The 13,622-nt window shown below is 37.9% G+C and overlaps 1 pseudogene; it reads right to left on the reverse strand.

Moving 5' to 3' along the window:
- Positions 1-741: 741 nt before the first annotated feature.
- Positions 742-2,051, reverse strand: LOC116906112 (annotated as a pseudogene).
- Between the last annotated feature and the right edge of the window lie 11,571 nt (positions 2,052-13,622).

Here is a 13,622-nt window from a genome sequence, read left to right on the forward strand (position 1 = left end):
AGGAATTGAATTCTGATCAATGAAACAATCATTTTAGGACATTTATTATATTACAACAGCAATAATTTTAGGACATTTATTATATTACAACAGACAGTCTTTGACCTTCAAGATAATATGATCTATATGACATCAAAGCCCACGCAGGCAAAGTAAAGCATGATGAATAAGATATGTTCCTTTATTAATTGTGACCTTATGAACAGAAAGAAAAGGTAGTTTAAAAATCAGTATTATGAAATAGAAAAAGCCTCAATGATGGAAATATGCAAAAATCATAAATATTTATATTTGTCGATAAGATTGTTGAAAGTCAACTCACATGCATTGTATCTTTAGAAGTAATATATTTTTACAAACCAACAACCTCAACTTTGAGATTTCAGCATAACCAATTCAAAATGTCAAAGATCCACAGGTGACAAGTAAGAGCACACACTGTCATGCATGTGCAGAAAGGGATACTTAGTCATTGCTGGGGGGATTGTAAAGTGCTGAAGCCACTACAGAAATCAGTGTGAAGATATGGAAACAGATCCAAACTGATCCAATTATACCATTTGGGCTTATACCCAAAGCACTCTCTATCCTACTGTACAGGCACTTGTTTATCCATCCATGTTCTTTACTGCTTTATTCAGAATAGCCAAGGAATGGAAACAGTCCAGATTTCCATCAGCAATTTATTGAGTAATAAAAATGTCCATGCGGTTGAATATTTTTTGATAAATACTAACTCATTTAATTCAGAAAAGTATATGAAGTACAGTCTATTCTTAGTTCCTTAAAGCACCGGGTCATATAGTAATGATGGTATTGAAACCCAAGTACTTTCAGCAGGGTAAGAGCTAAGATGGGGAAGAGCTTATGTGCTAATTCAGAACGGTCTGGAATTAGAGTCACACTATAGTAACATTCAAATACTAACTCGTCAGTGTCCTGAAATACATTGTGTACATGGTACTATATGAGCTTCAAAGAATAATAGAATAGATAGCTTTTTCTTTTCATAACATTCATATATTTGTGTGATGTATCCCAGAGCATACATGGGTTCTAAAGATCTGATTAGGGTAGTCTTGCTTGCCAGCAACCCAGTCCCTTGTCCACTGAGCCATCTCACCAGCCTAGAATAGGTGGTTTCTGAACTCAGACTTAGTTTGCTTTAAGCTATGTTTTGCTTTATTTTTAAATTAACCCTTGGATGAGTGAGATGGGTCAGTGGGTAAATGTCATTTGCTGCCCAGCCTGATGTTGGATCTGAGTTTGGCCCTTGAGATCTTCATGGTGAAGAGAACTGATTCCTGAAGGTTGATTTCTGACCTCCACATGTATGCTGACATACATGCTTACACATATACATGAAAATCAATCAGTAAATAAAATAATAAAAGCAACTATTGTTTGTCATTGTTTTCTCAGAGAGTTTCTTTCTGTAGCCCTGGCTATCCGGGAACTCATTCCATATACTAGGCTGGCCTTGGATTCAGATATCTGCCTGGCTCAGCCTCCTGAGCACTGGGATTAGAGGTGTGTGTTGGCCACCTAAAATAATAATATAATGAGCTTACTTCTCTAGTTGAGGACTTGTATAAAGAATAACTGCTGTTCTTGCCATTCCCAAAGTAGTCTTCAGAAAAGCCATATTTGTTGTCCCTTTATTATTTTTGGTCCCAAAGGGAGGATTCATAATTACTGAATCAAATAACTTGGACATTCTGCTAGATAATGAGTACACATCTCACTTAATCATATTAATATTTGTTAACTCAAACTCTTCCACATTTTTATCAAATATTTCCAGTGTATCTCCATCTATGACCAATCCAACACATAACCCTGCTCCTAACATTGCAGCTCTGATACTAGTTTCTCCACAGCCACATCCCAGATCTGTAATTGCTTTATTTTCAGTGTCATGGTATGTATTATGGATTGTCGAAATCTGTAATGTGCGCCCTGGAGGCACACTGTTCTGGAAGTAACTTGTGTTTTTCGAATCCATCCACTTCTTGCAGGTGACTCTAGTTCTTAAGCTTTAACTTCTTCATTGTTTTCTCTTTAAAGTTTGGACTCCTGGGGCTTAACAGCACAGGACCTGCAGGGATGCCTACCTAACTCTAAACTCCAGGATGCAGGCAGGGGTGGGGTGGCGGGTCGAGGACAGATTATTAAGGACTCAGCGAGGAAATCCCATGGGCCTCGCGGGGATTGCTGCCCATGGAACCTACGATCTCCAGGAAGCTCTCAGAAGCAGCTAGTTGGTCCTCTCCCTGCCCACGTAGTTGACTATTAACCTACTGTTAGGGTAAATGAATACTTTAGATAAATGGTTAGAGCTTGAAACACCATTCTGAGTCAGATAACCTAGGTCCAGGAAGACAAAAGCTGCCTTGTTTCTCTCATGTGTGTACATTAGTGTTGACTCTTTAGATAAATTTGTATTTCATTTAGAATACTAATAGAAATCAGGAAATTAGAGAGGCACCTGTGGGGAAGGTGCTGTTTTCAAGGGAGAAAATAAAGTAGACAGTTATATAAAGTAGGAAAGGGGATAATGGAGCAGAAAGGGTTAAATATTGTGGGGGATGGGAGGGCAAAGCAGAAAAGGAAATGCAGAGAGGAGTAATTAGCATTAAAGACATTCTGAGAATGTCATATAAAAAATGAATACTGCCAAAGATTCTTAAAATATTAACATACAATATATAATATATACATTATATTATATGATATACATTATATTATAATATATAAATTATACTATATATACTTTATATAATACATGCTGGCATAACTATGCAGAAAGGGAATATGGTATGTGTATATATAATATTACATAATATTATATATGATATGATATTTTATACAAATATCATATATATTCTATTTATTTAAGGTAGATTAAATGGGGTAATCCACATCCCAGACTAAAAATCATCACTTAACACTATTGCCAACATGACTACCCTTAAGCAATAATCAATTAATGTACCTAGACTTACCTTTAATCTTACATATACCATTTTAGTCAAAAACTTTCTCTTGTATATGACTATCCCCTCTCCCTGTTGATCCATTAGTATACTATACTCCATCAAACCAGCAACCTACATACCAACACACATCTTCTCTCTTTGGGCCCATACTAACTTTGGGATTGCTAATGTAAAACTTTATCAGACATCTGGTTCTTATTTCAGGGCCATAAAAAGCATGATTACCCTTTTTGTTCTCCTTAAGTAAAACATCTCAGAGGTATGTGGTCTAATCATCCCATGTTAGATATAACTGTGGTACCATACATTTTGGTATATTAGATGTAACTCAGCATAGTCATCAAAGTATGAAGAGCAAATTATATTATAGCAATGACCCCACTAAAGACCACAGGCTACCAAATAAACATCTCAGTGTCAGAAGTCAGTTAGGTTTATTGTATTAGCTAGTGAAAGTTCACTGATACCAAAACATCACAATATATTGACAATGTTCTTGGCTACCTTTCAGACTTGCTGCTGAAGATAACACATGCTTGAATCATAAAACATGGAGAAATCAGTTGATACTCACCTGGAAATGCTATCCCCAGTAGCTAGGTTTTATAGCACTGTGTAGAGGAACTTTAATCCAGCAACATAGCTGATCTGGCAAGGAATCACATCCAATGACCCTCTAGGTCTGTATAATCTGGCTGGAATGACACATCTTTAATTTTTCTGGTTGGTATATAGGTATGCCCTTAGTATACACTTTTAAACACAAACAATGAAGGGAAAGTTAGTTTGTACACTAAAACAACCATGTTTAAAAGTGATGACTAATGGAGAGGCAGAAAAAGTAATGAATCAGAGAAAGATTTGACAGAATGAGTCAGAGATAGAATATGCCCATCTTTCAGAAGAACAGCACAGGAAAGACAGGCGACTTAAAAGAACAGGGCAGTCTTGGAATCAGGAATTCAAGGCCCATACCTAAACATAGTAAAAGCAATATACAGCAAACCAGTAGCCAACATCAAGCTAAATGGAGAGAAATTTGAGGCAATCCCACTAAAATAAGGGAGTAGACAAGGCTGCCCACTCTCTCCCTACCTATTCAATATAGTACTCAAAGTCCTAGCCAAAGCAATCAGACAATAAAAGGAGATCAAAGGGATACAAATTAGAAAGGAAGAAACCAAAATATCACTATTTGCAGATGATATGATGATATATTTAAGTGACCCCAAAAGTTCCACCAGAGAACTACTTAACCTGATAGACAACTTCAGCAAAGTGGCTGGATATAAAATTAACTCAAACAAATCAGTAGCCTGCAACTCAAAGGATAAACTGGCTGAGAAAGAAATTAATAAAACAAGACCCTTCACAATGGTTTCCTAATAATATAAAATAAGTTGGTGTGACTCTAATCAAGCAAGTGAAAGATCTGTATGACAAGAACTTCAAGTCTTTGAAGAAAGAAATTGAAGATGATCTCAGAAGATGGAAAGATCTTCCGTGCTCATGGATTGGCATAATCAATATAGTAAAAATGGATATCTTGCTGAAAGCTATTATAGATTCAAAGCAATCCCCATCAAAATCCCATGTCAATTCTTTACAGAATTAGAACGAGCAATTTGCAAATTCATTTGGAATAACAAAAAACCCAGGATAGCCAAAACTATACTCATCAATAAAAGAACTTCTGGGAGGATAACTGTCCCTAAACTCTAGCTGTATTACAGTGCATTAGTCACAAAAGCTGTATGGTATTAGTACAGACTCAGGCAGGTAGATCAGTGAAATACAGTCAAAGACCCTGAAATGAACTCACACACCTAGGATCACTTGACCTTTGACAAAGAAGCTAAAGCCATCCAGTGGGAAAAAGACAGCATTTTCAAAAAATACTTCTGGTTTAACTGGAGGTCAGCATACAGAAGAATGCAAATCAATCCATTTTATCTCCTTGTACAAAGACCAAGTCCAAGTAGATTTTGGACCTCCACATAAAACCAGATACACTGAAACTAATAGAAGAGAAGGTGGGCAAGAGCCTCAAACACATGGGTACAGGGGGAAATTTCCTAAACAGAACACCAATGGCTTATGCTCTAAGATCAAGAATATACAAATGGGACCTCATAAAATTAAAAAAAAAAGTCTATAAGGTAAAGGACACTGTCAATAGGACAAAATGTCAACCAACACATTGGAAAAATAAAGGGCTAATATCCAATATATAAAAACAACTCAAGAAGTTAGACTCCAGAGAATAAAATAATCATTTTAAAAAAATGTGCTACAGAGCTAATCAGATAATCCTCAACTGAGGAATATTAAATGGCCTAGAAGCACCTAAAGAAATGTTCACCATCCTTAATCATCAGGGAAATGCAAATCAAAACAACTCTGAGATCCCACCTCACACCAGTCAAATGATCTAAGATCAAAAACTCAAATGACAGTAGATGCTGTTGAGGATGTGGAGAAAGAGGAATACTCCTGTATTGTTGATGGGATTATAAGTTGGTACAACCACTCTGGGAATCAGTCTGGCAGTTCCTCAGAATATTGGATATAGTACTACCTGAGGACCCAGCTATACCACTCCTGGGCATATACCCAAAAGATGCTTCAACATATAACAAGGCCACATGATCCACTATGTTTTTAGCAGTCTTCTTTATAACAGTCAGAAGCTAGAAAGAACTCAGAGGTCCCTCAACAGAGGAATGGATACAAAGTATATATGGTACATTTACACAGTAGAATATTACTCAGCTATTAAAAACAATGACTTAACGAAATTCTTAGGCACATGGAAGGAACTTGAAAATATCATCCTGAAAGAGGTAATCCAATCACAAAAAAAAACCACACATGGTATGTACTAACTTATAAGTGGATATTATCCCAAAACTCAGAATACCCAAGATACAATTCACAAATGACATGAAGCTCAAGAAGGAAGACCAAAGTGTGAATGCTTCAACCCTCCTTAAAAGTGGGAACAAAACTAGTAACAGGAGGAAATACAGAGAGAAAGTGTGTGGCAGAGACCGAAAGGCCTTCAAGAGACTCCCCCACCTGGGAATTCAGCCCATTTACCTACAGCCACCAAACCCAGACAATAGGGGTTTGCAACCCCTTAAGAAGAACACAAAATCAACCAACCAGACCCATCCACTCCCGAGCTCCTAGGGACCAAACCTCTATCCCTAGAGAACACAGGGATGGACCTATAGCTCCATCCACATATGTGACAGAGGATGGCCTTGTTGGGCATCAGTGAGAGGAGAGGTCCTTGGTCCTGTCAAGGCTCAATGCCCAAGTGTAGGGAAATGTCATAGCGGGGAAGTGGGAGGGAGTTGGTGGGTGGGTCAGATAGCACCCTCATAGAAGCAGGGTGGGTTGGAGTGGGTTAGTGGGTTTCTGAAGGGGAAACTGGAAAATGGGATAACATTTAAAATATAAATAAAAATGCAATTAAAAAAAAAGAATAGGACAGAGAGAGAGAGAAGGGAAGGGGAGGGAAGGAGGGACGGAGGGGGAGAGAGAGAGAGAAGAGAGAGGAGAAAGAAAGAGAAACAGTTATACTGGGATAAATTTAGAGACAGGTTGAAGGTGAAAACAGAAAGACAAAATGAGAAGGAGTCAGAAGTCTTGAATATATTGCCAAAGTTAGTATGAGGCCAAGCAGAGCAATTCAGTTAGAATCTGGAGTGAAGTCAGATTGAATCAGTCAGCTTGCAGAGGAATTTGGCCTAGAGCAGCTGAGTTAAACCAGCCAGTCAGAGTTCAGAAAGAGCTAGAAAGACTGAGTATATTCAGTAGTAAGCCACCAAGATGACAATTTGGCAAATAAAGCTTACATTTACTAGACAGTGGTATACATTCTACCTACAAAGAAAAATAGTTCTTAGGTTTGGGAGAAAATTACATTTTTTTACATACAAAAGAATGAGAAAAAGAAAAGGGCTCTAATGGACAAGAGCAGTGTCATCCTAGACGATCTACTAAGTCTCCTGATTTGCAATATACATTTCGCTGAGATTTTCCTTTAAGAAAATAGTAGAAATTTGCTTTTAAAATCTATTTACTAAGTTTCAGTTAAGCAAAAAGTCCTTATGTAACAACTATAGAGAGATTTCATTCAGAGGAAATAAAACATTACACTCTCCATTTGAGAAGCTACACTTAGGAGGGGTGCAACTGTGACAGCAGGGGTCTTGTGTCTAGAAACTTGTCAGTTGAAAGTTAGGTACTTGCAAAACAACTTCCCTTTCTAAAACCTCAGCAGGAACCTCATTTCATCTTCAGACTACTTTTTACAAAAACAGCACCTTCCTGTGTGTATAAAATAAACTACAAGGTTCATTTTTGAGATAAGAGAGGCAAGGCTTAGTGTAGCTGTGTTTATTGAAACTATTAAAATTTCATTTGATGATTTGAACCATACTCTAATATATCGAGACATGATGACAATTTTATTCAACTCAAACATGAGAGGAAGTATAATTTCCCACTGTTTAACTAAAAGCAAACTTTTTGAAGGAAGAAAAATATATTGTAAGAAACATAATAGCTATATTGTTTTAGGTTTAACTCTAAGGATATAGTAAACGGACAAAGAAGTTTGCAGATTTTAATGTATCACAGATTTTTTTCTTGGATTACTTCTTTCTTAGTCTCAAAGTCAACAAATTGTTTAGCTCAAAATAAAACCAATACAGCAATTATTCTCAAATTTACAGAAAAATTCCCAAGAGAAACTATTTTATGGTCCAATTTCCCAGTAAAGAAATATATCTGATTTCTTATTTTAACAATATACTTAGTCATTTTATTTTACAGTGCTGAAATATATGGCTACCTTGTCTCAATAGGGCAAAGCTACTTCCTTTTTCCAGAACAAAGTTTCATAGTATCATTCATTGCAGACAATCCTGTTGAGTCACAAAATATCAAGGTGAAAATTTCTATCTGAAACTAAAAACCACAAAAATGAGCACATAGAAAAGTATACTTGTGAGCCATAAAATAGCACACTGTCTTGTGTAGACTCTTAATGAGATTGGTTTACAGTATACATAATTGTGGGATTTCTAAGAACATTGTGACTGTGAAAATTGTTGTCTCCATAAACTACACAATAGTAATTCTGATAAAGTAAATGATTAATACTATGCATAAAAATTGATATAGTTGATTGGGAACTCTAAATTTTTTCCAGAAATATTTAAGAATCATAGTATCCGGGGTTGGGGATTTAGCTCAGTGGTAGGGCGCTTGCCTAGCAAGCAAAGGCCCTGGGTTCGGTCCCCAGCTCTGAAAAAAAAAAAAAAGAAGAAAAAAAAAAAAGAATCATAGTATCCCAATTGGAAGGGTTGAATTTTTTTATGTCTCCTACACCTAATTATTTTTTTAAATAGGACATTTTATTTATTTTTTTTTTTTTTTTTTTTTTTTTTTTTTTTTCTTTTTTTTTTTTTTTTTTGAGCTGGGGACCGAACCCAGGGCCTTGTGCTGCTAGGCAAGTGCTCTACCACTGAGCTAAATCCCCAGCCCCTATTTATTTATATTTCAAATGTTATCACTTTCTCGGTTTGCCCTCCAGAAACCCCTTATCCCATCCTCCCTTACACTGCTTTTATGAGGGTGTTTCCCCCACCCACCCACTCCCTCCTGCCTCACCAGCCTAGCATTACTCTACCTTGGGACATTAAGGACCTAGGGCCTCCACTCCCATTGATGTCAGATAAGGCCCCTTCAGCTCTTTCAGTCCTTCCCCTAACTCCTCCATTGGGGTCCCTGTTATCAATCAGATGGTTGGCTTTGAGCATATGCATCTGTATTGGTCAGGATCTGGCAAAGCCTCTCAGGATACAGATGTATCAGGCTCCTGTCAGCAGGCACTTCTTGACATGGGCAATAGTGTCTGGATTTGGTGTCTCATGTGGGATGGATCCCCAGATGAGGCAGTCTCTGGATGGCCTTTCCTTCAGTCTGTTTCACTTTTTGTCGCTGTATTTCCTCTAGACAGGAGCAAGTCTGCATTAAAATTTTGGAGATGGGAGAGTGGCCCCATCCCTTAACTGTGGGTCCATGCCTAACCTCTGGCTATGGTCTTGACAAGTTCTCCCTCCTTCCCCTTTGTGGGGTATTTCAACTAGTGTCATCCCTGTGGGGTCCTAGGAGGGCTTTGTTTTCCCGGTATCTGGGACTTTCTGGTTGCTACCACTAGTTCCCCATTCCTCATTGCTACACAACTATGTTCAATTTCTTGACCCTCTGGACATCTTCTCCATCTTCTCCCATACCTGATTCTGCCTCTCTTTCCCCTCCCCCTCCTCTATAGCTCTCAAGTCCCTCCCACCCTCTACTCCCTTGATTACTTTGTTTCCCCTTCTAAGTAGGACTGGAGCATCCACTCTTTGGTCTTCCTTTCTCTTAAGTTTCATGTGGTCTGTGAGTTGTATTGTGGGTATTCCAAGTTCTTTGCCTAATATTCACTTATCAGTGAGGACATATCATGTGTGTTCTTTTGTGACTGACTTACCTTACTCAGGATGGTATTTTCTAGATCTATCCATTTGCCTGAAAATTTCATGAAGTCATTGTTTTTAATAGCTGAGTAGTATTCCATTGGGTAAATATACCATATTTTCTATATCCATTCTTCTGTTGAAGGACATCTGTGTTCTTCCCAGCTTCTGGCTATTATAAATATGACTGCTATGAACATAGTGGAACATGTGTCCTTATTACATGTTGGATCATTTTTTGGGTATATGCCCAGGAGTAGTATAGCTGGGTCCTCAGATAGTACTATGTCCAATTTTCTGAGGTACTGCCAGACTGATTTCCAGAGTGGTTGTGTCACCTTGCTATCCCACCAGCAATGGAGGAGTGTTCCTCTTTCTCTATATCCTTGCTAGCATCTGCTGTCACCTGAATTTTTTATCTTAGCTTTTCTGACTGTTGTGAGTTGGAATCTCAGGGTTGTTTTAATTTGTATTTCCCTGATGACTAATGATGTTGGAAATTTCTTTTGGTGTTTCTCGGCCATTCAAGTTTCCTCAATTGAGAATTAGCTGCTTTTCCCCTTCCCCCCTCTTCTCCCCCTTCCTCTGCCTCCCATGATTACTAAGAAGCACTTAAAGTAATGTTGAACATCCTTAATATTCAGGGAAAGGCAAATCCAAATAACACTGAGATTCTACCTTATACCAATCAGCATGGCTAAGATAAAAAACTCAAGTGACAGCACATGCTGCCAAGGATATGGAAAAAGGGGAACACTCTTATTTTGCTGGTGGGATTCCAAACTGATACAAATATTCTGGAAATGAACCTGGAGATTCCTTAGAAAATTGGAAATAGTTCTATCTGTAGACCTAGCTATATCACTCCTAGGCTTATACACCAAAGTTGCTCCACTATACCACATGGACACATGCTCCACTATGTTCATAGCAGCTTTATTCATTATAGTCAGAAACTAGAAGCAACCCAGATGTCTCTCGAATGAAGAATGGATACAGAAAATGTGGTTCTTTTACACAACAGAATACTATTCAGCTAGTAAAAATTTTGCAGGCAAATGGATGAAATTAGAAAAAAATCATTTTGAGTGAAGTACTGCAGACTCAAAAGGACAAGCATGGTATGTACTCACTAATAAGTGGATATTAGCCTAAAACGAGAATACCCATAATACATCCCATAGACCACAAGAAGTTAAACAACAAAGAAGGTCTGCATGAGGATGCTTCAATTCTACTTAGAAGGGGAAACAAAATAATCTAGGTTTGGATTACTACACACTCATGTTTGGCAAACAGTTTCTAATCAAATTTTGTTTTCTTTGGAATGACCCTTAAAAATCAAAATATAATACAGAAGTACATGAAGCTTTGTGTCTCCTTGATAGCTATATTTTACAGTATAAACTAATATATTGAGAGTGTAAAAGTTAATCTTAAAAGTTAATTTGCCATATCATCAGTCACAAATTTCAGGCATTTCTAGATAAACTAAAATCGTTTTAAGGTCTGGACACTTAGGTTAACCACTAGATGTATAAACATCAAAAGAAAATACATTAATTCTGCTGAACCCTCTCTAAAAAAATGAGGTAGTTTCTATTTTTTTTTAAGCTATTGAAGCATTCAGTTTCTGCCAAAAGTATAGAGCCTGAATTCCAGGCAATAGTCTAGACACTTAAAATGTAAAACTGACTGTTACTAAAAACAATGAAAGGTTCTTTAACTGTGATTTATTCTACTTAGCAATAAAAAGCAGATGAAGACCAAAGGTTTCCACAGAAATGTACATTTTATCTGCATCTGAAAAACTTGAGTTACTGCTACATAAAAAATTACAGATAACATAATGTTAAAACAAATGCTTAAGCTAAATACAAACTAGATAACCAATGAAACCCTTTAGATGACTCTAAGTCGCTAGCCAGATATTAAGAAACTGGGAAAGGGAATAACATTTGAAATGTAAATAAGAAATACCCAATTTAAAAATGGAAAAATAAATAAAAAAGAAGTCAATATTAGATGAAAAGTTTCAAAAGTAAGATTCTTCAGAGACAACTGAACTCTGAGAACCACTCTTTTTTTTTTTTTATTAACTTGAGTATTTCTTATGTACATTCCTTTCCCTTTCCCTTTCCGACAAACATCCCTTCCCTCCCCCTTCCTTATGGGTGTTCCTCCCAACCCTCCCCATTGCCGCCCTCCCCCGACAGTCTAGTTCACTGTGGGTTCAGTCTTAGCAGGACCCAGGGCTTCCACTTCCACTGGTGCTCTTACTAGGATATTCATTGCTACCTATGAGGTCAGAGTCCAGGGTCAGTCCATGTATAGTCTTTTAGGTAGTGGCTTAGTCCCTGGAAGCTCTGGTTGCTTGGCATTGTTGTACATATGGGGTCTCAAGCCCCTTCAAGCTCTTCCAGTTCTTTCTCTGATTCCTTCAACGGGGTCCCGTTCTCAGTTCAGGGTTTGCTGCTGGCATTCGCCTCTGTATTTGCTGTATTCTGGCTGTGTCTCTCAGGATCGATCTACATCCGGCTCCTGTCGGTCTGCACTTCTTTGCTTCATCCATCTTGTCTAATTGGGTGGCTGTATATGTATGGGCCACATGTGGGCAGGCTCTGAATGGGTGTTCCTTCAGTCTCTGTTTTAATCTTTTGCCTCTCTCTTCCCTGCCAAAGGTATTCTTGTTCCTTTTAAAGAAGGGTAGAAGCATTCACATTTTGATCATCCGTCTTGAGTTTCATTTGTTCTAGGCATCTAGGGTAATTCAAGCATTTGGGCTAATAGCCACTTATCAATGATGCATACCATGTATGTCTTTCTGTGATTGGGTTAGCTCACTCAGGATGATATTTTCCAGTTCCAACCATTTGCCTCACAATTTCATAAAGTCGTTGTTTTTTTGATAGCTGAGTAATATTCCATTGTGTAGATGTACCACATTTTCTGTATCCATTCCTCTGTTGAAGGGCATCTGGGTTCTTTCCAGCTTCTGGCTATTATAAATAAGGCTGCTATGAACATAGTGGAGCACGTGTCTTTTTTTATATGTTGGGGCATCTTTTGGGTATATGCCCAAGAGAGGTATAGCTGGATCCTCAGGCAGTTCAATGTCCAATTTTCTGAGGAACCTCCAGACTGATTTCCAGAATGGTTGTACCAGTCTGCAACCCCACCAACAATGGAGGAGTGTTCCTCTTTCTCCACATCCTCGCCAGCATTTGCTGTCACCTGAGTTTTTGATCTTAGCCATTCTCACTGGTGTGAGGTGAAATATCAGGGTTGTTTTGATTTGCATTTCCCTGATGACTAAAGATGTTGAACATTTCTTTAGGTGTTTTTCAGCCATTCGGCATTCCTCAGCTGTGAATTGTTTGTTTAGCTCTGAACCCCATTTTTTAATAGGGTTATTTGTCTCCCTCTTGGTCTAACTTTTGAGTTCTTTGTATATTTTGGATATAAGGCCTCTATCTGTTGTAGGATTGGTAAAGATCTTTTTCCCAATCTGTTGGTTGCCGTTTTGTCCTAACCACAGTGTCCTTTGCCTTACAGAAGCTTTGTAGTTTTATGAGATCCCATTTGTCGATTCTTGATCTTAGAGCATAAGCCATTGGTGTTTTGTTCAGGAAATTTTTTCCAGTGCCCATGTGTTCCAGATGCTTCCCTAGTTTTTCTTCTATTAGTTTGAGTGTGTCTGGTTTGATGTGGAGGTCCTTGATCCACTTGGACTTAAGCTTTGTACAGGGTGATAAGCATGGATCGATCTGCATTCTTCTACATGTTGACCTCCAGTTGAACCAGCACCATTTGCTGAAAAATGCTATCTTTTTTTCCATTGGATGGTTTTGGCTCCTTTGTCAAAAAATCAAGTGCCCATAGGTGTGTGGGTTCATTTCTGGGTCTTCAATTCTATTCCACTGGTCTATCTGTCTGTCTCTGTACCAATACCATGCAGTTTTTATCACTATTGCTCTGTAATACTGCTTGAGTTCAGGGATAGCGATTCCCCCTGAAGTCCTTTTATTGTTGAGGATAGTTTTAGCTATTCTGGGTTTTTTGTTATTCCAGATGAATTTGCAAATTG

The sequence above is a fragment of the Rattus rattus genome, chromosome 7 (assembly GCF_011064425.1).
Source record: "Rattus rattus isolate New Zealand chromosome 7, Rrattus_CSIRO_v1, whole genome shotgun sequence".
Classification (NCBI taxonomy): domain Eukaryota; kingdom Metazoa; phylum Chordata; class Mammalia; order Rodentia; family Muridae; genus Rattus; species Rattus rattus.